Here is a 13,927-nt window from a genome sequence, read left to right on the forward strand (position 1 = left end):
GGTGCTAAAAAAAGGTTCTTCCTTCTTACAGCGGGATGCACACAGCATCCCATTGTAAGAAGGACAATCCTTTACAAAAATTGCTACATTGGAAAGGGAAGGCGGGGCTCCGTACGACAGTCTTTGTCCCACCCATAGGTAGTCCAGCACCGAAATGGTAGGCAATTCTTCTTTGAACAAGAGTACCAACAGCAACCCCAGACACATGTTTCGGCTTAGTCGTACCTCATCAGTGAGGTGGAGCTGTGCCTCTCTAAGCACAGTGAGCAAGGGGTCCACGTCTGGAATGCCCTGGTAACTTAGGGTGAGAACCCAAAATACCCAAAATATGCATAAAAAGGTCTGGGAAACCTTCTAGCAGTACGAACACACCCCATTGACCTGTTCTTTGGTGAATGGCCCCCGGGAGGGTCTCAACCACGCTTTAGCTCACTATGTTTTCCACAGAGGAGAAATTTCCATACACATATCAGTCTTTGTCCCACACATAGGTAGTCCTGCGCTGAAATGGTAGGCAATTCTCCTCTAAACAAGAGTACCAACAGCAACCCCAGACATGTGTTTCGGCCTAGTCGGTCCTCATCAGTGAGGTGGAGCTGTGCCTCTCTAAGCACAGTGAGAAAGGGGTCCACGTCTGTATCGCCCTGGTAGAATATCTTTTTGTTTGGCCAAGAAAGGAGTGGTTGGAAAAGACTGAACCAATCATGAAGCAAACAAAAGAATGACAGAAAATAGGGAGAGGAGCTCCTGCCGGCTCTAAGATTTAGGATACGACACGCAACAAAGCAGCCTCAACGCCAGCCAAAGGGGGAAACAACAAGAAGTAAAGGCTGCAAATGTATTTTCAGACCCTGTTATGAGTGAGGGTCTGAAGGAAGTTGAGTGGGCTCAGAAATTAAGGCAAGCATTCAAATCGCAGAACATACAGTCTGTGCTTTGCCGACAATACTGCTCACAGGGATGGTGACCCAGGAGGATCTATTTGATGCAAATACCTTATCGAGCAAGATGGCCACAATGGACATCAGCCGCATCTGGGGAACCTTGCGAATCCTCACATAAAAGGTCTCCTTGCTCTCGCTAGAGCAGATATTTTACAGCAGGTGCACAATATGAAAAGATGGAACATGGTAGTGATCACCGAGTGTAAATGATGTGAGGCGGATGAGAACAATGTGCATACATTTCTCTTTGCTAGCCTAGCATATTATCCTCTCCTGAGGTCAAGATCTATCAGCCCCATACCATGCAAGGAAGGCCTCCTAGATAACCTGGCTGCAGCAATTCCCCTTCTTTTAGGGGATTTTGAGATGGTCATTACCAAATTGGCCGGCGGATTCATATATAGGGCTTAGAAACGGAACCAGCAAGATTGAGGAGATGATTTTAAGGTTTAAAGGCCCATGTGCACAGGGGCTGCGAGTGATGAAGCCAAATGTCTCTTCTTTACTTCGAACTCTCCCCTGGAAGATGTTTTTAATCAGTATAGTTTTATTTTATTTATTTATTTTAGTAGACCCTCTGCCTTAGGACATCTTTGGGCCAAAGTTTGTTGAGAGTGATTTTAACATTTTATTAATATTATATGAATTTTAGTCCATCTTTTAGAGAATTGCATTTTGTATTTGTGAAAATTGAATCTGAAGGTAAATGAGTGCAATCAGCATTCATATGCATGTTTATTCTCTTCTGCTGAAAGTGTGATAACAAGTCCCACACCTAGAGAGCAAGGATAACTGCCTGGACAGCTGGGGCCTGTGTGCTCATCAATTATCAATAATGAAGTAATTGATGCACCAGAAGACTCCTGCAGACATGTAAGTACGATGACGGATACGTTTTTGAGCTTGGAAGATCAAACTGGAAAATAAATGAAAGTATCATAGAGTCATAGGGCCTCATTACGAGAATGGAGGTAGCCATGGAGCTATTAGCTATTAGCTCCATGGCTGCCTCCGTTTCGGGCTCCATTAACGGGTTCCTGCAATGGGGAGTTATCAGGTTACTCCGAGATAGGAGGACCCGGTACGTCCTCCATACAGGAAACCATCCCCATTTCAGCCCCTATAGGGCTCAATGGGAATGGGGAGGGAGGTTATAACGGGCACAGTACAACTTGCCCGTTATTGCCTCCCTCTTCCCCTCGCGGGAGCCGGAAAGCACGCCTGGTTTTACCAGGCGTGCGATCCGGGTCCCGCGATGAGAAGCTCATAATCGCCGCTCCCGGATTGAAAGGGGCCGTTCCCGTACCAGCCCCTTCAATCCGGGAGCACCAGGGTTATAATGAGGGCCATATTCTCTTGCTGCAAGAAAAAAGTCCTGCGCCTCTGCCCCTACCCAACGTCAAAATGTCTGATTATCAAGCGAGAGCGACCGCCAAAAATATGAGCATGGAGCAACCAAAAGATCTGTTCCAGGAGGGAGCATTGGAGTGGAAGTGGAGATTGGGGTGGGGGGAGGTCATCCAAGCGATTCAGTGGAAACTAAGAGTAAAGGACTTGGTGTAATTGCACAGAAAAAAAAGCACATACGTCCTTCTATGTCACTCACCCACCGCCAGGCCTTAAAATGGGGCCCCCTTACATCACAAGCAACCCCATTAGTAGTGGTAGATACAGGGATCCCATGATTGACAGCTGGCCAGGTATTGGGAACCACCTAATTGATATGTATTGTGACCCATCACGTTATATTCATGTCAGGTGAAGTGGGAACCAGGGCTGCACGGGAACAAGATTTGAGCGGGAGACGGTTAAGTTATATCTTGCACATCACCCTCTCGTGCTGAGAACATTTTGAAAACCATGAGTGACAGGAGTGCATGCACAGCCACCATCAAGGCCGATGCATTAGGGTTCTTCTTGAGCCACATTGATGGTACACAAGAAGTCAAAGCAGCTAAGGCCTCAGTGGCCCTACACACATTCAACAAAGGATCATGCATCTGACCAATGAAAATCATTCTAACTGGTCCATGAGGATACCTGATTACACTAGAAAAGCAAGGGGGATTGCTGTGAAAGGCATGCATGCGTTGACAGTCTCGAGGCAGGGAAGGCCCTTGCGGGGCCAGCGTGAAGGAAAGAGTGAGAAATATAAGGGAACTGAGAAGTATCATCCAGGTCAGCAAGACGGCCCTGGGGAACATGGTTGTTAAATAACAGCAGCTTGTGTAAGTAGATTTGAGAAACTAAGTGAATCGGCTAGGACTGATTGGCTTGAACAACAAAGTGAAATCCAGACAGGTGCCGATGCTAAGAAAGTTAGACCAGAATAGGTCCTATTGCGAGCGAATAGGAAGTTGGAACGCAGTCGGTTTCCGTCGAAAACGGAAAATGACTCCTTTTTAACCTTCGTAAGAACTTTTATGTATCTATCACTCTTGCAAGAAACCTGTGCGGATAGTCTGATAGAGCGAGATGATTTCACTTGCGTGTTCTCCAGTGCAACTAGGTCTGTAAGGGGAACGAATAAGTGGGTCTCATCAGGATCTCCGTGACTTAAACATCCTTTCGCTATATATGCTTTTAGACACAGCTGTTATTTTAGCAGCAAGAATCCCATTTGAAAAGTGTCACGCACTGGTGTACATTTTTATAATGGCACAAAAGGGTGGAATGATAGGCAATCGCTTGACAGTTTTCGGTTGGTGATTGATAATCTCCTGGTGAATAAGGAGGGTGACGGGATGCTGATTGGGATGATTTCCATTTAAAGATGGGTTCACAAAGTGCACATGGTCCTTTCCACGAGGAGGAGGATGCACGTGATCAGATCCCAGGATGGCTGGGAGGGGCGTGTGGCTTCTGGCTTATTTACTTGAGAGGGGGCCTAGGATCATACCTAGGAGGAAGCCTGCTGTGTCTCGGGTATGGTAACATAAAGGGGAGCTTGCGGAATGTAGCATCATACATTATTTGTTGGTACTAATGCGTGACTGGCATATTTTGTAATCCTATGTTATCTTGCAGTTGTATAGCACCTCCGTCCATAGTTCAGATGTCAGGGTGATACAGCGCGCCAAAAGCTATCAAAACTCCGTGGTTTTATTATATGATCCTAGAACAGGCGTAGGCAAAAAATCGTGCCTTAAAGATAGATTTTCACACCAGGAGCAGCAGCCAATACAATACCAGTATTGAAATGTGCAGTTTCCTAATTTGCACTAAAGTGACCCTTGTTCAAGAGGTCAAACAGTAAATATATTAAGAACCTATTACGCTTATGGCCCCTATTCAAATGATCGACTCTTTTTGAAATTCTAGTCACCAATCTAGGCCCTCTTCTATTTCTATTTCTCTTAGAACTCTGCAAATAGGTTCTACAATCAGAAGGTTTCTCAGCGCTCGGCCAAACAAGGACAGAAGAAAAGAAGCACGACAGGGATGAGAATGGTCGACAAAATCCAAACAGCCAGGCTTTCAGTTCCTTTCGATGTTCAAGAAGAGTCACTATCTCCCTCATATCCAAGGGTAGTTTGTTCCATAATTTGACATCCAATAATGAGCTGAAACATCCAATCCCTTCCAACTGTTCTCCTCCCACCACGTCCCTGTCCCTTTCAATCTCTTACTCCGCCTTCAACCCCCACCCTTTGATCTTACTTCCTTTCCCACTCCTTTCTTATAACAACTGATTTCTCTAACTAATCCTCTACCTCTTTTCCCTCTTCTCCTGCCTTCCTCTGACTCTAATTTTCTGCCTCCTACTATTCCACTAATCCTAACTCCTGTTCAACTCTAGACCAATAGCTGCTCCTAATCTCCCACTCTCTGTCACTTTTCCTGCTGTTACCATGACTACCACTGTGGTATTACCACTACCTCTCTCTAATAGCTTCCCTCTTTGTACTCCTGGCCTTCCTTCACTGGTGGAGGATGCAAGGGAGACTGTACCTTTAGCTCGAGTCCAAATGAGTCCTTCCTACTTCTTGAGAAGTCTTCAGATGATTTGCTCAGTGAGGGGCTCATCCCTCTTTTAAAGCCAAACGGGCCCCAGTGATTGGTGCAGGCTAAACCCACCTTAATGAACCAATCCTGGGTCCCCACCAAAAAATCTTCAGTGATGCTGCAGGTCAGAGCGCTTGGCGGCAGACAGGGCAAGGATGACAACATATTTCTAAGTCCCACCCATCTTACTGTCTGCTGTACATCAAAGTGGCTCCCTAATTAACTGAGCCATATACAGCGTTTGGTCACAACATGGGTCTCCTTTGAAGTAGGGGATTTCAGGCAGACTTTCTTCTCCTAGAATTCACATACTTCCCTGCTCTGAAAGGAGTGGTTCCAAACAGGTCATTCACTGCCCTTTCATATCAAGGAGGGGTGTTAGTACCAAGTTGACACATTGCATTACATATAGGTGTTGGTATCTGGTCTTCATAATTACTTCCTGCACACAGGCCTTCCCTGAGGCCTGCTAATTACCATTCTTCAAAATTCACTGCCACCAGCAAGGTGTAACAATGGAGATGCAAATCCATGGGGCTTGTTAATGCTAATCAAGCTGCCCACGGCCACAGGCTTTTGAAATACCCACAGTTGTCAGGTGTCAGCTACACATGACAGTGGAGGGAAGCGCTGGTAAGATGTGTCCTCTCAAAATACATGACTATTGTTCTGCTGTACGGTGAGCGTGGAAAATATGTGCGGGAATGGCCCTACATATTTTTCAGAGGTTGATCTCCCATCATTCATTCTTTTAAATAAACCAAAAATCAAATAGCCCAAGCGAGCGTACTCTCCCTGTGTGGATGGTCAAATTCCTCACAACATGGTCCAGCCATCACAGGTCGCTCAACCGGGAACCCTTTTTGGCTCTGTGTCCCGTTTTATATTTTTATCATTTCTTCTGGTTAGCCTCTTGGCTTTGTCAACACTTGTTATACACTTCTTGCTGGCCTTCGGCTTTGCCGTATAGTATCCATTTATAAAGTTCACTTTGTGGGGGCCTTCCCCCTACCCCACCTTTCTGTGATATTCTTTCACACTTGTATTCTTTTCAGTAAGTTACATGCAAATGGGCACTTTCCCTTTTGGTTGTCGTTCATTGTTAACTTTGCCCATAAAGTGCTATTCAGTTTCCTATGCAATAAGTTCACTTTAGCTTAGTGTGATGGTGCGGCTCGCCACAAAAACCATGCTGACTCTCGAAAATCATTTCTTGGGTGTTTTTTTAAAATCAAGCCTCAGACGTTCCTACTGGGTTGTTAGTAGTCTACTGATCAGTAACCCCTAACTGTCTCTTCTTACTACGGCTAAAGGTGTTCTCCCAAGTCCTTGGCTGCCTGACTCCCCAGGGAACTTCTAACTATGCCTCTCCTTTCAATTGTTAGTTTCTGGGGAATAGGGAATGGTGCCTTCTTCCACACTGCAACACTGAAACTCCTTTCACAACCTCCAGCCAGCACACCTTGTGCCCTCCTAGGGTCTGAGAGCAAGCTTCCTAGCTAGCTGGGAAGTGCTGGAGTGTCACTGGACACAGGCTAAGACCTTTGCCTGCTAACACCTTTCTGAGCTTTGGGACATCCACCTTGAAAGGACACAAGCACTATGAAGAAGCTAACAGGAGTGCCACTCAAGCATCATCCACCGTCCATCTTTTAAAGGAAAATTTCGATACAGTCGAGTCCTCGAACCGCATCCGGCTGCGCTGCTGACTGTTGTCACGCTGCAGTCGCCAGAGCCATCCAATATGCCTCGACCAGCATTCCAGATCCGCCAACCAGCACAGAGACAATGATTCTTGGCCCTGAGCTGCCGCGCCAGACAGCCTGCAGACTGTCCAGCCTCGCTTGCCGAACTGCCTGCCGCCTGGTACCTACAGCTGTCTCCCACCACTAACTCTGTCTCACAGGCTGCAAAGCACCCTGTAACTGCCTCAACACTGTTGAGCACCAACAACATCTTCAGCACGTAGTGCATTGTGTTTCTGCCTCCTGGTCCTTCTCTGAAGGCCACTAGAGACAGTTAAGACCCTTTGCCCCTTTGGTGTTGAGACCAAATAATCTTGAACTGTAAAACTGATTACTTTACCAACTACCCTCCTGTCAGTATCCAGAGTGCAACCCTTTCCTTCGTGAAACTGTCTGACCTCTGTGTTCCTTTACACTGTGGGTTGTAACTGTAGTGTGCTAGAGATCCCTTTGCGGGTCCTTACTTTAACGGCTGGTAAAACCGGCTGTTAAGGTCGGGTCCCGCAAAGGGACCTCGTAATTAGGCGCTAAGTGTTTAACGGCGCCGCAGCCTTTTACGGCGCCGTTAAACACTTAGCGCCTGGGTCATAATGAGGCCCATTGTTATTCAACCTTGAATAATTGTATTTTTGCAGTGTTGCAACTAACAAACAATCCACGACCTTGCGGGGATAAGCCTGCCGTTCCATCCAAGTTACCAAAATTGGACAAGGAGGTCTTATAATTTACTTGTATTCCAATGTTCGGATCCCTTCTGGTGTACTAGAGGTGTGGGGTTAATTGATGGTTTAGAAACTGATTTTCATCCCTGGACCACTGGTGCCCCGGAAATTGATTTGTCACATGGGTGGCAAGCGGTCGGATCAGTTGGAGCCTTGCGCATAGCTTAGTCACCCAACAATAAAAGTACTGTTGCAGGCAACATTTAGTCACTATGGGCCTCATTACGACCCAGGCGGAGGACCATGGTGCTACTAACACCATGGTCCAGGCTGGTGTCCGCCATGGTGGAATGGGGAATTACCACCCCATTCCGAGGTTGGCGGGGCGGTGATTCCCCATGCCACCATGGCCCTTCCTCATTCCCATTTTTGCCCCATAGGGCTCAATGGGAATGGGGAAGGCGCTAATAACGGTACCGCAAATTGCGGTACCGTTATTAGCACCAAAGTCCCTTTGCGGGTCCCTACTTTAACGGCTGGAAAAACCAGCTGTTAAGGTCGGGTCCCGCAAAGGGCCCTCGTAATTAGGTGTTAAGTGTTTAACGGCACCACAGTCTTTTACTGCGCCGTTAAACACTTAGCACCTGGGTCGTAATGAGGCCCATAGTCATGGATCTTTACAATGAGATTATAAAAGGCATGACCAAGGATGTCCTGAGCATCATATATGTCAAGGGAGGAGACTTCCCCACTGCACTAAAGTTAATAAAGCTGAGTTGCTGACGAGCCTCCAAGCTTGGGTAGAAGCAGGAGCGGTTGAAGAGAAGACCACAGGGGATGGGCTAGTCCCAGTGTACCTAAACGAACAAGGCCATACGGAGGGGGTAAATGATGAGGATGACCGCATGAGCAGTGTCCCTCACCAACCATCCTGCCGGGGGGGGCAAGTGTAGTTTCTCTACACTCGAGAGTGTCAGTAAGGACAGGGACTAGTGCGGCATACCACAGGTCCTATGACTCAGCACAGTCTCTAAGTGGCCCAATAATTGTTCTGGCTGTAAATGAGGTAGCGACTAGGAATCTCCTGCTTGAGGAGAGGAGGCTAGCACAAGAGGTACAGAAACAGCGGCACAAGGTCACCATAGAGCTGCACAAGCTGGCGCTTGAAGAGCAGAAAGAGGCCAACTGGTCCACCTCTAGCGAGAACAGAAGTAGTGGCTCAAACCAGAGTGCCCAGGATAAGCCCATGCGGCATATCCCCAAAGATTTAGTACGAGTTTATGAGGTGAGGAAAGATATTTTTGCTGCTTTGAAGCACTCGAGCTGGCATTCCAGCTGCAGGAGGTGGATGAGATACTGTGTGGTGCAGTCCTGATGATTCGCTTACCGACACCAGGGACTAATGCAATTCTTCAGTTAACTCATAAGAAAAGGCCCGTTTATGAGAGAATGAAGGCAGCCCTTCTCAGGAAGTTTTGTAAAACCCCAGACCAGCATCTAAAGAGCTTCCGAGAGCTCAGAAAGAAAAGCGGGCAGGCATTTGAAGCGTTCACACACCTATCGTTGAAATATCTGAGCGGGTAGGTGACTGGTGAGAAAGTTGACACATTTAAAGGAATGTAAAATTTGATTGAGTGTGAGCATGTGTTGAAAAAGTGTGAGGCTGACCTACACCAGCATCTAGTGGACAAGACAATCACATATCTTAGGGAGCTTGCAAAGGCTGCTGACAAGTTTGTGAGTACTCAAGTCCAGAAAAAGGCTAATGCCAGCACACCCAAGTCGGAAGAGAAATCGGCAGACAAAAAAGTAAACAAGGATGGGAAGGACAACGATACAACCCAATCCTATTCAAAGTCAGGTCCCCAAAAGAGCAAAGGGAAACCCCAAACTGTAGTTCAGCTGTGCATACTGAAAAGAAGAGCACAGGCACCCCTAACACTGGGACATCTGCGTTCTCACCACCCAAAGGTTGTTTCATGTCTAAGGAGCTGGGCCATAGGAAAGGGGACCCTGCTTGTAAGGGCTCACACAAGCAAGCCATAGTGAATGTTGGACTCATGGAGGAGGCCATCATTAGTGTGGGCCTCTCAGAGAAGGATTTCACCCATGGCCAGGGAGTGGCCGAATGTGGATTGGTTACACTGAGTGGGAATGGTACCGGATCTCCAGAAGTGACCCACGTTCCAGATAATACTCAACTCTATCTAGAGCAAGTGTACATTAGTGGACACAAAACTCCTGCTGTCCAAGTCACCGTGGCTAGCATCACCTCGGTCACCCGGCAGTGGGTACTGCCAGGCCAGTATATTGATGGACCTGAGTTGTGCGTAAGTGGATTTGAAGGTAAGAGTAAATGACCCTTGGCGATAGTCGAGTTCAGCTGGCGAGGTGTAACGACCCAGCGCCTTGTAGCGGTGAAAGATTCCATACCAGTCTGTTGGGTAATGATCTTCCTGATCCCAAAATAGTCGCAGTGGCTACACGGTCGAGGGTCAAAGAGAAAGCCAGATTGAACGCTCTGAAAGCCTTAGGGCCTGGAGTGCTTCCAAAGTGCTTGTTGGAAGGACCAGCATGGCCGGTAGCCCCTAGTCCAGTTCCACAGACTACTGAGTCACCTACTCCTGTAAGAGTAGGGCTAGGAGCCGTGGAAGACCCTACTTTGCTAGCAGGGGACCCCGTGACTTCAGAGTTGCCTGGCGCAGCGCAGGAACCTGGGGTGGAGGACCAGGTGGGTGCAGATCTGAAGGGTCTGCCCAAGCTGGTTGAGATCCCATCAGCTGGGGGCCCAGATCAGAGCGACTTCTACACAGCCCAGAAAGAGTGTCCCACTCTGGTGGGTCTGCGGAAGCAGGCATAGGAACAGGCTAAGTGCGAGGCCCCTGGATTTTTCAAAGTGTACTGGGAAGATGGACTCCTGTAAAGTGAACCAAAGGATTCTGAGGGCGAGGACACCAGTAGGTTGGTGGTTCCACAAAGCCACAGAAAGTTCCTTTTGAATTTGGCTCACCAAATTCCTTTAGCGGTCACTTGGGAGTGACTAAGACATCAGACCGGTTGTCTGCACACTTTTACTGGCCGCCATTTGGCATCAAAGTTAAGGAATTTGTCCGGTCCTGCCCGACTTGTCAAGCTTTTGGCAAATCAGGTGGTGCCACAAAGGCCCTCTTAATTCCAGGTCCCCTCAGTCTAGTGAAGGAGGGATGGGAAAGCAAACCCTCATCCCCGTCACGAGATGTGGTGGACTATCTACTCAGCCTTCGGTCTAGAATGGCAAAGTACATGAAACAGTCAACCAGGGCCTGGAGTGCTTCCAAAGTGCTTGTTGGAAGGACCGGCATGGCTGGTAGCCCCTAGTCGAGTTCCACAGACTACTGAGTCACCTACTCCTGCAAGAGTAGGGCGTGTAGCCAAGGAAGATCCTACTTTGGTAGCAGGGGACCCTGTGACTTCAGAGTTGGCTGGCGCAGCGCAGGAACCTGGGGTGGAGGACCAGGTGGGCGCAGATCTGAAGGGTCTGCCCAAGCTGGATGAGATCGCATCAGCTGGGGGCCAAGATCAGAGTGACTTCTACACAGCCCAGAAAGAGTGTCCCACTCTGGTGGGTCTGCGGAAGCAGGCAGAGGAACAGGCTAAGGGCAAGGCCCCTGGACTCTTCAAAGTGTACTGGGAGGATGGACTCCTGCACAGTGAACTAAAGGATTCTGAGGGCGAGGACACCAGAAGGTTGGTGGTTCCACAATGCCACTGAAAGTTCCTTTTCAATTTGGCTCACCAAATTCCTTTAGCTGGTCACTTGGGAGTGACTAAGACATAGGACCGGTTGTCTGTGCTCTTTTACTGGCCACCATTTGGCGTAAAAGTTAAGGAATTTGTCAGGTCCTGCCCAACTTGTCAAGCTTTTGGCAAATCAGGTGGTGCCACAACGGCCCTCTTAATTCCACTATCCGTGGTTGGGTGACCTTTTGAGAGAATAGCCATGGACTTTGTGGGTCCTCTGGATCCTCAAACCAGCTCAGGGAACCGATATATCTTGGTGGTGGTGGACCACACCAGGGGATACCTTGAGGCTGTCCCTCTGAGGAGCATCAAAGCACCCGTGGTGGCGAAGGCTCTGATTCGGATACTTTCCCGTGTTGGATTCCCCAAGGAAGTCATTTCTGACAGGGGATCAAACTTCATATCAGCATATATGAAGGGTATGTGGGAAGAGTGTGGATTCACCTACCGGTTATCTACCTCCTTTCATCCACAAACCACTGGGCTTGTTGAGCGGTTCAACAAGACCCTGAAAGACATGATAGGTGGCTTGGAAGAGCACCCTAGGAGAAAATTGGATATTCTCCTGCCATGCCATCTGTTCGCCTACAGGGAGGTGCCACAGAACGGAGTAGGGTTTAGCTCCTTTAAGCCTATGTTTGGACACCCTGTACAAGGTCCCCTCAGTCTAATGAAGGAGGGATGGGAAAGCAATCCCTCATCCCCGTCACGAGATGTGGTGGACTATGTACTCAGCCTTCGGTCTCGAATGGCAAAGTACATGAAACAGTCAACCAAGAATCTAAAGGCCAGTCAGGAGCTGATGAAGCACTGGCACGACCAAAAGGCCACAGTGACAGTCTATTCTCCAGGCCAGTGGGTGTTGATTATGGATCCTGCCAAACCCAGTGCCCTTCAGGATAAGTGGACTGGGCTTTACACTGTGCTGGAAAAGGTCAGTGAGGTCAATGATCTCATTGATGTGAAAGGACCTAAACAGATGTGTAGGGTCTTTCACATCAACCGGCTAAAACCCAATTATAGCTAGGATGACTTGGTCTTGGTGTTAGTGACTGATGGAGAGACTGGGGAGTCAACCAATCCCCTCCCAGACCTTCTGCACAATGAAGCCACAGATTGGTCAGTTGAAGGTGTCAACCTTGCAACACACATGTCAGAACAGTAACTGACAGACAATCGCCGTTTACTGGGACAGTTTGCAAGTCTGTTTTCGCTGACTCCCGGTCGCGCAGATTGGTGCACCCATGATGTGGACACTGGAGACAGTAAACCGGTGAAGAGTATAACTCACTGGATGTCCTATATGGTCAGGGACACCATCAAGGAGGAAGTTTCCAAGATGTTGTCCCTAGGAGTGATTGAGCCATCTTTCAGCCCCTGGGCTTGGTCTGAAAGTGACAGACTATGGTCAGAAATTCATTACTTAGACAGAAGCCTGTGATGCTGGGATTGGAGCAGTGTTAGCGCAGCTGAACTCTGAAGGGGTAGAGCAACCTTTTGCATACATTAGCAGGCGATTGACAAAAAGGGAAATGAACTGGGCTGTCATAGAAAAAGAAACATATGTGGTCATGTGGGGTGTAAAGAAGCTGAACCCCTACATCTTTGGGTCTCACTTTATGATCCAGATAGCCCATAGGTTAATGGCCATGCAAGGGGAGAACCCTAAGCTTTTACGGTGGGCCATATCCCTACAGGGATTAGATATGTACATCCAGCTAAAGCCAGGCTCCCAGCATGGAAATTCAGATGTCCTGCGTCGGTACTTTCGCCTTGATGATGAACCAGACCCTCAGTATGGTGGTGGTTCACATGTTGAGGCTGGGGGGCTTGTGAGGAATTCAACCATCCGCACAGGGAGAGTGTGCTCGCCTGGGCTATTTGAGTTTATTTAAAAGAATAAATGATGGGAGATCAACCTCCGGAAAATATGTGGGGCCATTCCCGCACATATTTTCCATGCTCAGCGCACAGCAGAAAAACAATCATGTACTCTGGTAGGACATAGCTTACCAGTGCCTCCCTCCCCTGTCATGTGTAGCTGACAGCTGACAGCTGTGGGTACATCAAAAGAATCTTGCTGTGGACAGCCTGATTAGCATTTCAAAGCCCCATGGATTTGCATCTCCATTGTTACACCTTGCTGGTGGTGGTGAATACTGAAAAATGTTAATTAGCAGGCCTCAGGGAATGCCTTGGTGCAGGAAGTAACAATGTAGACCAGAGACCAACACCTCTTTGTAATGCAATGTGTCAACTTGGTACTAACACCCCTCCTTGGTAGGAAAGGGCAGTGAATGTCCTGTCTGGAACAACTCCTTTCAGAGCAGGGAAGTATGTGAATTGTAGGAGACAAAAGTCTTCCTCCAACCCCCTACTTCAAAGGAGGCCCATGTTGTAACCAAGCGCCGCATAGGGCTCAGTTAATTAGAGAGACACTTTGATGTACAACAGACAGGAAGATGGGTTGGACTTAGAAATATGTTGTCATCCTTCCTCTGTCTGTTGCCATGCACTCTGATTCTGACCTTAAGCATCACTGAAGATTGTTGGTGGGGACCCAAGATTGGTTTATTAAGGTGGGCTTAGCCTGCACCAATCACTGTGCCCGTTTGGCTTTAAAAGAGGACTGAGCCCCTCACTGATCAGATCATCTGAAGACTTTGCAAGGAGTAAAAAGAAGGACTCATTTGGACCCGAACTGAAGGTACAGTCTACCTTACATCTTCCGCCAGTGAAGGAAGGCCAGGACTTCCAAGAGGGAAGCAAGATCCCTCCAAAAACATCTCCC

Source organism: Ambystoma mexicanum, chromosome 8 (assembly GCF_040938575.1).
Source record: "Ambystoma mexicanum isolate Mex_15411 chromosome 8, UKY_AmexF1_1, whole genome shotgun sequence".
In the NCBI taxonomy this organism is placed as follows: Eukaryota; Metazoa; Chordata; class Amphibia; order Caudata; family Ambystomatidae; genus Ambystoma; species Ambystoma mexicanum.